This window comes from Neurospora crassa (genome assembly GCF_000182925.2).
Source record: "Neurospora crassa OR74A unplaced genomic scaffold supercont12.9, whole genome shotgun sequence".
Taxonomy (NCBI): Eukaryota; Fungi; Ascomycota; class Sordariomycetes; order Sordariales; family Sordariaceae; genus Neurospora; species Neurospora crassa.
Window position 1 is genome coordinate 112,665 of NW_011929460.1, and position 17,047 is coordinate 129,711.

At 28.1% G+C, this 17,047-nt stretch overlaps 6 non-coding genes across 6 annotated transcripts; all 6 read left to right on the forward strand.

The window, feature by feature from the left end:
• On the forward strand, window positions 1–1,700 carry NCU15796. Its single transcript, XR_898108.1, has one exon. It is a non-coding gene; the product is annotated as an 18S ribosomal RNA (ribosomal RNA).
• A 286-nt stretch (window positions 1,701–1,986) lies between these two features.
• On the forward strand, window positions 1,987–2,140 carry NCU17393. The gene has a single exon (XR_898109.1). It is a non-coding gene; the product is annotated as a 5.8S ribosomal RNA (ribosomal RNA).
• Window positions 2,141–2,230: 90 nt separating this feature from the next.
• NCU15798 lies at window positions 2,231–5,468 on the forward strand. Its single transcript, XR_898110.1, has one exon. It is a non-coding gene; the product is annotated as a 28S ribosomal RNA (ribosomal RNA).
• Window positions 5,469–8,841: 3,373 nt separating this feature from the next.
• Window positions 8,842–10,620, forward strand: NCU15799. The gene has a single exon (XR_898111.1). It is a non-coding gene; the product is annotated as an 18S ribosomal RNA (ribosomal RNA).
• A 191-nt stretch (window positions 10,621–10,811) lies between these two features.
• On the forward strand, window positions 10,812–10,965 carry NCU17396. Its single transcript, XR_898112.1, has one exon. It is a non-coding gene; the product is annotated as a 5.8S ribosomal RNA (ribosomal RNA).
• A 23-nt stretch (window positions 10,966–10,988) lies between these two features.
• On the forward strand, window positions 10,989–14,297 carry NCU15801. The gene has a single exon (XR_898113.1). It is a non-coding gene; the product is annotated as a 28S ribosomal RNA (ribosomal RNA).
• The last annotated feature ends 2,750 nt before the right edge of the window (window positions 14,298–17,047 follow it).

Here is a 17,047-nt window from a genome sequence, read left to right on the forward strand (position 1 = left end):
ACTTAATTAATTCTACTAATAGTTATATACTTATTTTAAAGATTAAATTATATATATTTAAATTTAAGTAATTAAATTATAAAACTACGAATAGTTTATTAAATTAATTATAATTTATTTAATAGTACTTTACTATATAAATAACCGTAGTAATTCTAGAGCTAATATATATTAAAAACCCCGACTTCGGAAGGGGTATATTTATTAAATTAAAAACTAATACCCTTCGGGGCTAACTAGTAATTTATAATAACTTCTCGAATCGTATAACTTTATATTGGCGATAGTTTATTTAAATTTCTATTCTATTAATTTTCGACGGCTGGGTCTTAGCTAGCTATAATAATAATAGGTAACGGAAGGTTAAGGCTCGACCCCGGAGAAGGAGCCTAAAAAACGGCTATTACATCTAAGGAAGGTAGTAGGCGTGCAAATTACCCAATTCCGATATAAGGAGGTAGTAATAATAAATATTAATATAAGGCTCTTTTAGGTTTTATAATTGGAATAAATATAATTTAAATCCCTTAACGAGGAATAATTGGAGGGTAAGTCTAGTGCTAGCAGCCGCGGTAATTCTAATTTTAATAGTATATATTAAAGTTATTAAAGTTAAAAAATTTATAGTTAAATTTTAGGCTCGGCCCGTTAGTCTGCTTTACTGTATATACTAATTAGGTTGGGCCTTTTTTCCTAGAGAACTGTATGCCCTTTACTAGGTATATTAGGGAATTAGGACTTTTATTATAAATAAATTAAATTGCTTAAAGAAGGCCTATATTCGAATATATTAATATAGAATAATAGAATAGGACGTATAATTCTATTTTATTAATTTCTAAGACCGTTGTAATAATTAATAGGGATAATCGGGGGTATTAGTATTTAATTATTAGAAGTAAAATTCTTAGATTTATTAAAGACTAACTACTACGAAAGTATTTACTAAGGATATTTTTATTAATTAGGAACGAAAATTAGGGGATCGAAGATAATTAAATACTATTGTAATTTTAATTATAAATTATACTAATTAGGGATCGGACGGTGTTATTTTTTAACCCGTTCGGTACCTTACGATAAATTAAAATATTTAGGCTCCTAGGGGAATATAGTCGTAAGGCTAAAATTTAAAGAAATTAATAGAAGGGTACTACTAGGGGTAGAGTTTACGGTTTAATTTAATTTAATATAAGGAAACTCACCAAATCCAAATACAATAAGGATTAATAAATTGAAAACTCTTTCTTAATTTCGTAGGTAATAGTATATAGCTATTCTTAATTAATAGAGTAATTTATTTATTTAATTATAATAACGAATAAGACTTTAACCTACTAAATAGCCTATATTACTTTAGTAATATACTAGCTTCTTAAAGGGACTATCGGTTTAAATTAATAAAAGTTTAAAGTAATAATAAGTTTATAATACCCTTAAATATTCTAGGCCGTACGCGCGCTATACTAATACAGCTAGTAAATATTCCTTTGGCTAGAAAGTCCGGGTAATCTTATTAAATTATATTATATTAGGGATAGAGCATTATAATTATTATTCTTTAATAAGGAATTTTTAATAAGTGTAAATTATTAATTTATATTAATTACGTCCTTGCCCTTTATATATACCGCCTATCGCTACTATTAATTAAATAGTTTAATAAAGCTTCCAGATTAGCTTAGGGAGGTCGGTAACGATTATTTAAAGTTAGAAAGCTATTTAAACTTAATTATTTAGAGGAAATAAAAATTATAATAAAATCTCCGTTAATAAACTAGTAGAAGGATTATTATAAAATTATAAAACTCTTATAAACTATTATAAATTTTATTTATATAGTTACTTTAGCGCTAGTAGTCCGGAAAGGCCTTCGGGCCCTCCCGGATCTTCGGGTTTCCCGCTTGTAGGAGGCTGCCCGCCGGAATACCGAAACTAAATTCTTAATATTTTATGTCTTTTTAAATAAATTTTTAAATAAATTAAAACTTTTAATAATAGATCTTTTAATTCTAATATTAATAAAGAACGTAGCGAAATATAATAAGTAATATAAATTGTAGAATTTAGTAAATTATCGAATCTTTAAATATATATTATGCTCATTAATATTCTAGCGAGTATACCTATTCGAGTGTTATTTCAATTATTAAGCTCTATTTATATTGGAGATCTACGGCTATTCGCAGTCCTTTAAAATTAATAGTAGGCTTGCTAATTATACCGAACATAGTAATTCTATATTACTATAATTATACAGCGGGTTTTTACTATAAAACCCCCTATTTCTAAAATTAACCTCAGATTAGGTAGGAATACCCGTTGAATTTAAATATATTAATAAACGGAGGAAAAAAAACTAATAGGGATTACCCTAGTAATAGCGAATAAAGTAGCAATAATTTAAATTTAAAATCTAACTTCGGCCTAAATTATAATTTATAAAGGAAGCTTTTAGTAAGGCACCTTCTAAATCCCTTAGAATAGAACGCTATAAAGGGTAAGAGTCTTATATAATTGGATGCTAATCTAATATAAAATTCCTTCGACGAATCGAATAATTTAGGAATATTATTTAAAATAGGAGGTAAATTTCTTCTAAAGCTAAATACCGGCTAGAGATTAATAATATATAAATAGAATAATTAAAAAATAAAAAGCACTTTAAAAAGAGGGTTAAATAGTATATGAAATTATTAAAAGGGAAGTGTTTATAATTAGACTTATACTATTTTAATTATCTAGTATTTTTATTAGTATATTTAGGACAGTTTAAACCAATATCGATTTTAGTAGGGGGATAAAGGTCCGGGGAACGTAGCTCCTCCGGGAATATTATAACCTTGGGCGTAATACCCTCGCTAGGATTGAAGTTCGCGTATTTATAAGGATATTAGTATAATAGTTATTAACGACCTATTTTGAAATATAAATTAAAGAATTAAGGTTTTATACGAATATTTAAATATAAAACCCATATATATAATAAAAGTAAATATAAGTAAGAGTTTCGGTATATTATCGACCGATCTTAATATATTCGGATAGATTTAAGTAAGAATATTAAACCTTAGACCCGAAAAATAGTAAACTATACTTAAATAGGGTAAAGCTAAAGGAAATTCTAATAGAGGCTTACAACGGTTCTAACGTATAAATTGATTATTAAATCTAAGTATAGGGGCGAAAGACTAATTGAACTATTTAATAATTAGTTACTACTAAAATTTCTTTTAAAATAATAATATTATTCTTTAATTTTATAAAGTAAAGCGAATAATTAGGGACTCGGGGGCGCTTTTTAGCCTTCATCCATTCTCAAATTTTAAATATATAAGAAGCCCTTATTATTTAATTGAATGTAGGCATTCGAATATACTAATATTAGTAGGCTATTTTTAATAAGTAGAATTAGTAATATAAAATAAACCGAACGCGGGGTTAAGGTATTGGAATAAACGTTTATTAAATACTATAAAAGGCGTTAGTATATTTTAATAGTAGGATAGTAGCTATAGAAGTCGGAATCCGCTAAGGACTATATAATAATTTACCTACCGAATATACTAGCCCTAAAAATAGATAATACTTAAACGTCCTACTTATACCCTACCTTTAGAGTAAAAATAATATTTTAAGGAGTAGACGGTTATAGAGGTTAGTAACGAAGCTTAGGGCGTGAACCCGGGTCGAATAGCCTTTAGTATAGATTTTAGTAATAGTAGTAAATATTTTAATAAGAATTTGAAGGACCGAAGTAGGGAAAAGTTCTATATAAATAGCGGTTAGATATAAGTTAATCGATCTTAAGCTATAGGGAAATTCTATTTTAAAGGGGTACTTATATTCTATATAGCGAAAGGGAAGCCGGTTAATATTCTAGTACTTAAATATAAGTTTTATATAGTAACGTAATTAAACGTAGAAATAACGGTAGGGGCCCCGGATAGAATTTTCTTTTCTTCTTAATAGTTTATTATTTTAAAAACAATTTATTTAGAGATAGGGTTTAATAGCCAGAAGAGTCCAATACTTCTATCGGGTCTAATATATTCTTAACGTCCCTTAAAAATCCGCGGAAGGGAATAATTCTTACGCTAAATCGTATTTATAACCGCAATAAATCTCTAAGGTAAATAATTTTTAATTAATAGAATAATATAAATAAAGGAAGTCGGTAAAATAAATTTATAATTTTAGGAAAAGGATTAGCTTTAAGGGTTAGGTACGTTGGGTTTTAAGTAAACGCCCTAAGAGTAGATTACTATTAGTCGGGCAACCGGCCAGCGGCTTTTAATATCCGGGTATAGAAGCCTTTAATAGACTTTAATTATTCGGCGTATATTTAATAATTAATTTAGAATTAGTATAGATAGGGGGAATCTAATTATTTAATTAAAATATAGTATTATAATAGCTAGAAAATAGTATTAATATAATATAATTTCTATTTAATATTTTGAATATTAAAGTGAAGAAATTTAATTAAGCGTAGGTAAACGGCGGGAATAACTATAATTCTCTTAAAGTAGCTAAATACTTTATTATTTAATTAGTAATATATATAAATAGATTAATAAAATTCCTACTATTCTTATTTATTATTTAACGAAATTATAGTTAAGGGAATAAGTTTAGCAAAATTAGCGGGGAAAGAAGATTCTATTAAATTTAACTCTAGTTTAATATTATAAAAAGATATAGGAAATATAGAATAGGTAGGAACTTTAGCGCTAGTAAAATACTACTATTCCTATTATTTTTTTATTTATTTAATTAAATAGGGCTAAATTTTCGTCCAACTTCTAATTTTAAAGTCCTTTGCAAACCGACCCGGGTTAAAGATATTATTAAGTAGGGAATTTAATTAGGGCGGTATATTTATTAAACTATAATGTAAGTATCTTAAAGGGGGCTTATAGAGAATAGAAATCTCTAGTAGAATAAAAGGGTAAAAGTCTCTTTGATTTTGATTTTTAATATAAATATAAATTATAAAAGTATAGCCTATTGATCCTTTAGTCCTTCGAAATTTGAAGCTAGAGGTGCTAGAAAAGTTACTATAGGGATAATTAGTTTATAGCGGCCAAGCGTTTATAGTAATATTGCTTTTTAATCCTTTAATATCGGTTTTTCCTATTATATTGAAATAGAATTCGGTAAGCGTTAGATTATTTACTTATTAATAAGGAATATAAATTGGGTTTAGATTATTATAAAATAGATTAATTTTACCCTACTAATAACCTTATTATAATAGTAATTAAATTTAATATAAAAGGAACCATTTATTTAAATAATTGGTTTTTGCGGTTGTTTAACCGGGCAGTACTACAACACTACTATTTACTAAATAATAATTAAACGCCTCTAAATTAAAATTTATATTAGAATATAATAATACTTTTAATATATTATAGACGTATAAGAATAGGCTCCGGCCTTGTATTTTAGTAAGCAATTCCTCCGTTGGCCTTAAAGTAGCTAGCGGTAATTCGTATATTATAATTTTAATACATACTAAATCAAATCCTTTATAAACAATTTAAATATACAAAAGGGTCCTATAAATAGTAGAATAACCTTATTATTACAATCTACTAAAGGTAAGCCCTCCTTCGTTTAAATTTCCTAATAGAAGGATCCGCCTAATAAATAAGTATTTACTAAGGGGTCCCCCCGAAATTTAATTATTAAAGCTTAAAAGGGCGAAAGCACCTTACTAAAGGGAAAGTATAGGGTAAATAGGGATAAGAAAGGGACTTAGTCAAATTTAGCATCTCTTAGGTTTAAATAATATTACCTTAGGGGTATAGGTAGGCCGGGTATAAAGGGTCTACCGTATTAGTAGCTAGCTTATAGAAGGCTCGGTAGCTATATATAGTATATACCTAAGGAAGCGTCGACCGGTATAATATATATAGGTACAGCTAGGCCAGGCCTTTATAAATTTTAATAACTATAATAGGTAGGGTAAATAAGAACAACCGACCGAGCGGCGGCGGGGTAGGAGTAACTGGGTAGGCGAATAATTTTTAAATAAATTTATAATTCTAAATAAATAAATATATTCACAACCGGGTTAGGTATAGCGCTAGGTAGGTAAGCGTATTCGAATTATATAAAATAGTATAGAAAAAAGAGGGTAAGTAAGTACATCCGGGCAGATTAGGTATATAAGGTAGGCAAGCGCATTTAAATATAGAATTTTTATATAAATAGTAACTATATTAGGAAGGTAAGGGCGAAGGCCTATATAGGGTAAATAAAAAGGACCGAGAGGCTTAGGGGGGCTAAGGGGTTACTTTCTAATTCCTATTAAAAGGGGTTTATTAAAGGAAAAGGTAGAGTAATAGTAGGAGGGGGTAAGTAAATAAAAAAATTATATAGTTAAATAAAAGTATTTATAGCTTTTTTATTAAAAGACGTAGTAGGGTAAATAGAAAAAAATTATATAAGATTATATTTTTATATAAGGTAAAAGTATAAAGAGGGAGGCTATTTTTTTAATTTTTAGGTAGGCGAGGCGGTAAGTAGGTTATTTAAACTGGGAATAGTTTAATCTTTAGGGGGGGAGCGAAAATTTCTTTCTTCTTTTTCTTTTCCTTTTTTATTTATTTATTTTTTTTCTTTCTTCTTTTTCTCCTCCCTCTTTCTTCTTCCTACTTTTATCCTCTTTATTACTCTTCCTCCTCCCTTTCCTTTCCTCTCCGTCTTCCTTCGTTTTAATCCTTTTTTTCTTTTCTCTTCCTTTTTCTTTTTTCTTTTTAGCTTTTAACCTCTTTTTAAGGCTTTCCTCTCTTAATATTTCTTTCCTTATACCTCCAAACCCTCCTCCGTTCCCTTCTTTTATATTATATCTATACAAGGATAAAAAAATAATATAATTAATATATAAATAAAATAAAAAAGGTTCTTATTCTTCTTTTCTTTGTTTTTTTTTTTTTTTTTTTTTTTTTTTTTTTTTTTTTTTTTTTTATATATATTTTTCTTACTTTCCTTCTACCTTTTTACTTTTATAATATCTTACCCCCTTAGTAAGCTTCTTCCTTTCTTTTTCTTTTTATTCTTCTTTTCGTCCTCTTATTCTACCTCCAAATCTTTATTAGGTAAGGGCGTTTATAAAGTAAATAAACACTTTTAGAATAGTAGGAGCCGGATTATAATAAGGGTAGAGGTTTTTTTTATAAATATAGGAAGAAGAAGGTATTCGGAGGTAATTAAATCGATTAACTAGAACCTATACGGTCTTAAATGAATTGTTAGGGAAGGGTAAGTAAATAATTGATAGTAGGAAAGAAGAAAAAGAAGAAAAAAAGAAAAAAAAAAAAGAAATTTTAAAAATAGTAGAAGAAGAAGGGTAATAGAATTTAGGGGGTATAAATAGTTAGTAAAGTAAATAGGGTATTAGGTAGTTTTAGTTGTATAGGTAGGGAGGATATATTAAAGTTAGTATATTAATAAAGAAAGTTAAATTAGTAAATATAAAAAGAAAAAAATAAGAATAATATAAATACTTTTAGTATAGTTATAAGATATTGTAAATTATATTAGGGAAAATAAAAAGTAATTAACTTTTTACTTAGTAGAAATATAGTTTAAATAGACGCTATAGGGTAAATACGTCTACTTTATATAAAAAAAGCGTAGCCGAAGTTGAAAAAGTAGAAAAAGGAAAAGTAATAAAGGGTAGTACTTATTAAGTATAAGGTAAGTAAGAATAATTAGGTAGGTAAGGAAGGTGCAATCGACCTTTAGAAGCTGAAGTTTTAAAAAGGAAAATTGCGAATAGGTAGTATTTATTAAGTATAGGGTAGGTAAAAACTATAGGGTAAGTATAATAGGCTTATATAAGAAAGGTAAAATTAAAATTAAAAAGAAAAAAATAGTAAACGGGTAGTACTTACTAAATATAGGGTAAGTAGGAATAATTAGGTAAATAAGGAAAGCGTAATTAATTTAATAAGGAAGGTATAGTCTTTATAAATTTAAAGCGAGATTCTTAAAAAGGTACGACCTAATTGGGTAGTTGGGTGGCTGTAAGTCGATTTTTAAAATTTCCTATACTAGGGAATTTTGTAAGAGTTAAAAAGTTGTAGTTTAAACTATTAGACTATACTATCCCTAAATTCGAAGTTAAAAGGTATATAAGAAAGAGTAGTAGAGAGTAATAGGAAAAAGTAAGTAGTAAAATTATTTAATCGTCCTTACCTCCGGCTCCCTTTTATAAGTATAAATAAAGACATATAGGGCCTACTCTATTTAGAAGCCTTCTATAGGAGGGCTATTCTAATTTATAGCTTAGGTACCTTCCTACAGTAATTTATAAAGGAAATTAAATTCTAATTTATAGAGTATTATTATTATATAGCTCCCTATAGTCTATTAAGGAATTAATATTAATAGCGCAAACCACTTTAGTACTATTCTAATAAGGGTTCTACCTCTACTGGATAATATTTAAAAAAATTCTATAAGTACTAAGGAATACCCTATAAACGCCGAGGGGTAGGCTTTATAAATAATTAACTATTAGCTAAATTTATTTATAAATTACTAAGAGTACCGGTTAATTAGGGAAACCTTCGGGTAGAACCTTCTATATTAAGCCTCCTCTTAGAATATATAAGTAGTATATAAAAGGCGCTTTATATTTTCCTATCCTCCTACCGACTACGCTCTAGAGAATTTAGGAAGGGAAAGTAAATACGTATTTTAAAGTAAATTTAGCCCTACTATATAAGCTTCGGACCGCCTACCTTCGTAATTTTATAAATTCTTCCATTCGCTTACGAACAGTTAATTTTTTTAGGCGTACGATAATTACCTAATTGATTTTACTAGTAGTTATATACTTATCTCAAAGATTAAGCTATATATATTTAAATTTAAGTAATTAAACCGCGAAACTACAAATAGCTTATTAAATTAATTATAGTTTATTTAATAGTACTTTACTATATAAATAACCGTAGTAATTTTAAAGCTAATATATATTAAAAACCCTAATTTTGGAAAGGGTATATTTATTAAATTAAAAACCAATACCCTTCGGGGCTAATTAATAATTTATAATAATTTCTCGAATCGTATAGCCTTATACTAGCGATAGTTTATTCAAATTTCTACCCTATTAACTTTCGACGGCTAGGTCTTAGCTAACTATAGTAATAATAAGTAATAGAGGGTTAGGGCTCGACCCTAGAGAAGGAGCCTAAGAAACAGCTACTATATTTAAAGAAGGTAGTAAGCGCGTAAATTACCTAATTCCAATATAGGGAGGTAGTAATAATAAATATTAATATAAGGCTCTTTTAGGTCTTGTAATTAGAATAAATATAATTTAAATCCTTTAACGAAGAATAATTGGAGGGTAAGTCTAGTACTAGTAACTGTAGTAATTCTAATTCTAATAGCGTATATTAAAGTTATTAAAATTAAAAAGCTTGTAATTGAACTTTAGGCTCGGCCCGTTGGTCCGCCTTACCGCGTATATTAATTAAATCGGGCCTTTTTTCTTAGAGAACCGTATACCCTTTACTAGGTATATTAGGGAACCAGGACTTTTACTATAAATAAATTAAATCGCTTAAAGAAAGCCTATATTCGAATATATTAGTATAGAATAATAGAATAGGACGTATAGTTCTATTTTATTAATTTCTAGGACCGCCGTAATAATTAATAGGGATAATCGGGGGTATTAATATTTAATTATTAGAAGTAAAATTCTTAGATTTATTAAAGATTAATTATTATAAAAGTATTTACTAAGGATATTTTTATTAATTAAGAACGAAAGTTAGGGGATCGAAGATAATTAAATACTATTATAGTTTTAACTATAAATTATACCAATTAAGGATTGGATAGTGTTATTTTTTAACCTATTCGGCACTTTACAATAAATTAAAATATTTGGGCTCCTGGGGGAATATAGTTACAAAGCTAAAATTTAAAGAAATTAATAGAAGGGCACTACTAAGGGTAGAGCCTATAATTTAATTTAATTTAATATAGAGAAACTTACTAAGTTTAAATATAATAAGGATTAATAAATTGAGAGCTCTTTCTTAATTTCGTAAGTAGTAGTATATAGCTATTCTTAGTTAGTAGAGTAATTTATCTATTTAATTATAATAATAAACGAAACTTTAATTTACTAAATAGCCTATATTACTTTAATAGTATATTAGCTTTTTAGAGGGACTATCGGTTTAAGCCGATAGAAATTTAAAGTAATAATAAGTTTATAATACCCTTAAATATTCTAGGCCGTACGCGCGCTATATTAATATAATTAGCGAGTATTCCCTTAGCTGGAAGGTTTAGGTAATTTTATTAAATTATATTGTACTAGGGATAGAGTATTATAATTATTACTCTTCAATAAGGAATCCCTAGTAAATGTAAATTATTAATTTATATTAATTACATTCCTGCCCTTTATATATACCGCCCGTTGCTACTACCGATTGAATAGTTTAGTAAAGCTTCTAGACTAGCCTAGGGAAGTCGGTAACGACTACCCAAAGCTAGAAAATTATTTAAATTCAGTTATTTAGAGGAAGTAAAAGTTATAATAAAGTTTCTATTGGTAAATTAGTAGAGAGATTATTATAAAGTTATAAAACTCCTATAAACTATTATAAATCTTACTTATACAATTACTTCGGCGCTAGCGGTCTAGAAAGGCCTTCGGGCCCTCCCGGATCCTCGGGTCTCCTATTCGTAGGAAACTGCCCGCTGGAGTGCCGAAACTAAACTCTTAATATTTTATATCTCTCTAAATAAACTTTTAAATAAATTAAAATTTTTAATAACGGATCTCTTAGTTTTAACATTAATAAAGAACGTAGTGAAATACAATAAGTAATATAAATTATAAAATTTAGTAAATTATTGAATCTTTAAACGTATATTACGTTTATTAATATTCTAATAAATATATTTATTCGAGCGTTATTTCAACTATTAAACTCTACTTGCATTGGGGATCCGCGGCTATCCGCGGTCCTTTAAAATTAATAGTAGGCTCGCTAATTATACTGAATATAGTAATTCTATATTACTATAATCGTATAATGGGTTCTTATTGTAAAACCCCTTATTTCTAAAATTGACCTCGGATTAGGTAGGAATACCCACTAAATTTAAGTATATTAATAAGTAGAAGAAAAGAAACCAATAGGGATTGCTTTAGTAATAGTGAGTAAAGCGGTAATAATTTAAATTTAAAATCTAACTTCGATCCGAATTATAATTTATAGAAGAAGCTTTTAGTAAAGCACCTTCTAAATCCCTTAGAATAGAGCGCTATAGAGGGTAAGAACCCTATATAATTGGATGCCGATCTAATATAAAGCTCCTTTAATGAATCGAATAGTTTAAGAATATTGTTTAAAATAGGAGGTAAATTTCTTTTAAAGTTAAATACCGGCTAAAGATTAATAGTGTATAAATAGAATAATCGAAAAATAAAAAGCACTTTAAAAAGAGGGTTAAATAGTATGTAAAATTATTAAAAGGGAAGTATTTATAATTAAACTTATACCGTTCCAATTATTTAGTATTTTTATTAGTATATTCGGGATAATTTAAGCTAATATCGGTTTTAGCGGGGGGATAAAAGTCCGGGGAATATAGCTCCTCCGGAAGTATTATAACCCTAGGCGTAATACCCTCGTTGGGACTGAAGTTCGTATATTTATAAGGATGTTAGTATAATAGTTATTAATAACCCGTTTTAAAATACAGACTAAGGAGTTAAGGTTTTGTACGAATATTTGAGTATAAAACCTATACGTATAATGAAAATAAATATAAGTAAGAGCTTCGGCGTATTATTAACCGATTTTAATATATTTAAATAGATTTAAATAAGAATATTAAACCTTAAACCTAAAAGATAGTAAATTATATTTAAATAGAGTAAAGTTAGAGGAAATTCTAGTAGAAGCTCGTAGCGGTTTTAACGTACAAATCGATTATTAAATTTAAGTATAGGGGCGAAAGATTAATTAAACTATCTAATAACTAATTACTATTAAAATTTCCCTTAAAATAGTAATATTATTCTTTAATTTTATAAAGTAAAACGAATAATTAGGGACTCGGGGGCGCTTTTTAACCTTTATCTATTTTCAAACTTTAAATATATAAGAAGCCCTTATTATTTAATTGAACGTAGGTATTCGAATATATTAATATTAGTAGGCTATTTTTAGTAAGTAGAACTAGTAATATAGAATAAATTAAATGTAGGGTTAAAGTACTGGAGTGGACGTTTATTAAATATTATAAAAGGCGTTAGTATATTTTAATAGTAGGACGGTAGCTATAGAAGTCGGAATCTGCTAAGGATTATATAATAATTTACTTGCCGAATATATTAGCCTTAAAAATAGATAGCGTTTAAACGTCCTACCTATACCCCGCCCTTAGGGTAAAAATAATACCCTAAGGAGTAGGCGGCCGTAGAAGTTAGTAATAAAATTTAGGGCGTGAGCCTGGGTCGAACGGCCTCTAATATAAATTTTAGTAGTAATAGTAAATATTTTAATAAGAATTTAAAGGATTGAAGTAAGGAAAGGTTCTATATAAATAGCGGTTGGATATAGGTTAATCGATTTTAAGCTATAGGGAAATTCTGTTTTAAAGGGGTATTTATACTCTGTATAGTAAAAGGGAAGCCGGTTAATATTCCGGTATTTAAATGTAAATTTTGCGCAGCAACGTAATTGAATATAGAAATAATAGCGGAAGCCCCGGGTAGAATTCTCTTTTCTTTTTAATAGTCTATTACCCTAAAAATAGTTTGTTTAGAGATAGGGTTTAATAGCTGGAAGAGCCTAATATTTCTATTGGGTCCGGTATATTTTTGATATCCCTTAAAAATCCGCGGGAGGGAATAATTCTTATGCTAAATTGTACTTATAACTATAATAAATTTTTAAAGTAAATAGTTTTTAGTTAATAGAATAATATAAATAAGGGAAATTAGTAAAATAGATTTGTAATTTCGGGAAAAGGATTGGTTTTAAGGGTTGGGTACGTCGGGCTTTGGGTAGACGCCCTAGGAGTAAATTGCTATTAGCCGGGTAACTGGCTAGCGGTTTTTAGTATCCGGGTATAGAAGCCTTTAATAAATTTCGGTTGTCCGGTGTATATTTAATAATTAATTTAGAATTGGTACGGATAGGGGGAATTTAATTATTTAATTAAAATATAGTATTACAATAGTTAGAAAGTAGTATTAATGCAATATAATTTCTACTTAGTACTTTGAATATTAAAGTAAAGAAATTTAATTAAGTGTGGGTAAATAGTAGGAGTAATTATAATTCTCTTAAAGTAGTTAAATGCTTCGTTATTTAATTAGTAATGTGTATAAATAGATTAATGAAATTCCTACTATTCCTATCTACTATTTAGTGAAATTATAATTAAGGGAATAGGCTTGGTAGAATTAATAGGGAAAGAAAACCCTATTAAATTTAATTCTAATTTAATATTGTAAAAAGATATAGGAGGTATAGAATAGGTAGGAGCTTTGGCGCCGGTAAAATACTACTACTCCTATTGTTTTTTTATTTATTTAATTAAATAGGGTTAGATTTTCGTCTAACTTCTAGTTTTAAGGTCCTTCGTAGGCCGACCTAGGTTAAAGATATTATTAAGTGGGGAGTTTAGTTAGGGCGGTATATTTATTAAACTATAATGTAAATATTTTAAAGGGGGTTTATAGAGAATAGAAATTTTTAGTAGAATAAAAGGGTAAAAGTCCCCTTGATTTTGATTTTCAATATAAATATAAATTATAAAAGTATAGCCTATCGATCCTTTAGTCCTTCGAAATTTAAAATTAGAAGTACTAGAAAAGTTACTATAGAGATAATTAATTTATAGCGGTTAAATATTTATAGCAATATTATTTTTTAATCCTTCAATATCGGTTCTTCCTATTATACTAAAGTAGAATTCGGTAAGTATTAGATTATTTACCTACTAATAGGAAATGTAAGTTAAGTTTAGATTATTGTAAGATAGGTTAATTTTACCCTACTAATAATTTTATTGCAATAGTAATTGAATTTAATATAAGAGGAATTATTTATTTAAATAATTAGTTTTTATAATTATCCGACCGGATAGTATTATAACGCTACTATCTACTAAATAATAGTTAAATACTTCTAAATTAAAATCTATATTAAAATGCAATAATACTTCTAGTATATTATAGACGTATAAGAATAAATTCCGGCTTCGTATCTTAATAAGTAATTCCTCTATTAGCTTTAAAATAGCTAGCGGTAATTTGTATATTGTAATTTTAATATATATTAAATTAAATCCTTTATAAACAATTTAAATATACAAAAGGGTCCTATAAATAATAAAATAACCTTATTATTATAATCTACTAAAAGTAAGCCCTCCTTCGCTTAGATTTCCTAGTAGAAGGGTCCGCCTAATAAGCGGGTATTTACTAGGGGGTCCCCCCGAAATTTAGTTACTAGAGCCTAAGAAGGTGAAAGCGCTTTATTGGAGGGAAAATATAGGGTAAATAAGGATAGGAAAGGGATTTAATTAAATTTAGTATCTCCCGGGTTTAAACGATGTTACCCTAGGGGCGTAGGCGGGCCGGATATAAGGGGTCTACTGTATTAGTAGCTAATTTATAAAAGGCTTAGTAGTTATATATAATATATACTTAAGGAAGTATCGACTAGCGTAATATACGTAGGCACGGCCGGGCCGGGCTTTTATAAGTCTTAATAACTATAATAGGTAGGGTAAATAAGAGTAATTAATTGAGCGGTAGTAGGGTAGGAGTAATTAGGTAGGCGAGTAATTTTTAAATAAGTTTATAATTCTAGATAAATAAATATATTCGCGATTAGGTTAAGTATAGTACCGGGTAGGTAAGTATATTCGAATTGTATAAAGTAATATAAAGAAGAGAGGGTAGGTAAGTATGTCCGGGCGGGTTAGATATATAAGGTAGGTAAGTATATTTAGGTATAGAATTTTTATATAGATAGTAACTATATTAGGAAAGTAAGGGCGAGGGCCTGTGTAGGGTAAGTAAGAAGGACTGAGAAGTTTGGGGGGGTTAAAGGGTTGCTTTTTAATTCCTATTAGGAGGGGTTTATTAAAGGAAAGGGTAGGGTAGTAGTAGGAGGGGGTAAGTAAGTAAAGAAGCTATATAGTTGAATAAAGGTATTTATAGTTTTTTTATTAAAAGATATAGTAGGATAAGTAGGAAAAGATTATACGGGATTATATTTTTATATAAAGTAAAGGTATAAAGGGGGAGGCTATCTTTTTAATTTCTAGGTAGGCGAGGCGGTAGGTAGGCTACTTAGGCTGGGAATAATTTAATTTTTAGGGGGGGAGCGAAAATTTTTTTCTTCTTTTTTTTTTTTTTTTTTATTTATTTATTTTTTTTCTTTCTTTTTTTTCTCCTCCCTCTTTCTTCTTCCTACTTTTATCCTCTTTATTATTCTTCCTCCTCCTTTTCCTTTCTTCTCCGTCTTCCTTCGTTTTAGTCTTTTTTTTCTTTTTTCTTCCTTTTTCTTTTTTTTTTTTAGCTTTTAACCTCTTTTTAGGGCTTTCCTCTCTTAATATTTCTTTCCTTATACTTTTAAACCCCCCTCTATTCCCTTCTTTTATATTATATTTATATAAGGATAAAAAAGTAATATGATTAATATGTAAATAAAATAAAGAAGGTTTTTATTCTTCTTTTCTTTGTTTTTTTTTTTTTTTTTTTTTTTTTTTTTTTTTTTTTTTTTTTATATATATTTTTCTTACTTTCCTTCTACCTTTTTACTTTTGTAATATCTTACCCCCTTAGTAAGCTTCTTCCTTTCTTTTTCTTTTTATTCTTCTTTTCGTCCTTTTATTCTACCTCTAAATCTTTATTAGGTAAGGGTGTTTATAAAGTAAATAAATACTTTTAGAGTAGTAGGAGCCGGATTATAATAAGGGTAGAGGTTTTTTTTATAAATATAGGAAGAAGAAGGTATTTGGAGGCGATTAAATCGATTAATTAGAATTTATATAGTTTTGAATGAATTGTTAGGGAAGGGTAGGTAAATAATTGATAGTAGGAAAGAAGAAAAAGAAGAAAAAAAGAAAAAAAAAAAAGAAATTTTAAAAGTAGTAGAAGAAGAAGGGTAGTAGAATTTAGGGGGTATAAATAGTTAGTAGAGTAGGTAGGGTGTTAAGTAGCTTTGGTTATATAGGTAGGGAGGATATATTGAGGTTAGTATATTAATAAAGAAGGTTAAATTAGTAAATATAAAAAGAAAAAAATAAGAGTAATATAAATACTTTTAGTATAATTATAAGATATTATAAATTATATTAGGGAAGATAAAAAGTAGTTAGTTTTTTACTTAGTAGAAATGTAGTTTGAGTAGATACTGTAGGGTAGGTACGTTTGCTTTATATAAGAAAGGTGTAGTTGAGGTTAAAAAGGTAGAAGAGGGAAAGGTAGTAAAGGGTAGTATTTATTGAGTATAAGGTAGGTAAGAACGACCGGGTAGGTAAGGAAGGCGTAATCGACCTTTGGAAATTGAAATTTTAAAAAGGAAAATTGCGAGTAGGTAGCGCTTATTAAGTATAGGGTAGGTAAGAATTATAGGGTAGGTACGACGGGCTTATATAAGAAAAGTAAAATTAAAATTGAAAAAAAAAAAGTAATAGGCGGGTAGTACCTACTAAGTATAGGGTAGGTAGGAATAATTGGGTAGGTAAAGAAGGTGTAACTAATTTAACGAGGAAGGTGTAGTTTTTATAAATTTGGAGCGAGATTCCTAAGAAGGTACGATTTAATTAGGTAGTTGGGTAGTTATAAGTCGATTTTTAAAATTTTTTATATTAGGGAATTTCACGGGAATTGAAAAATTGTAGCTTAGACCGTTGGGCTGCACTATTCCTAAATTCGAAGTTGGAAGGTATATAAGAAAGAGCGGCGGAGAGTAATAAAAAAGAGCGAATAGTAAGATTGTTTAATTATTCTTACCTCCAATTCCCT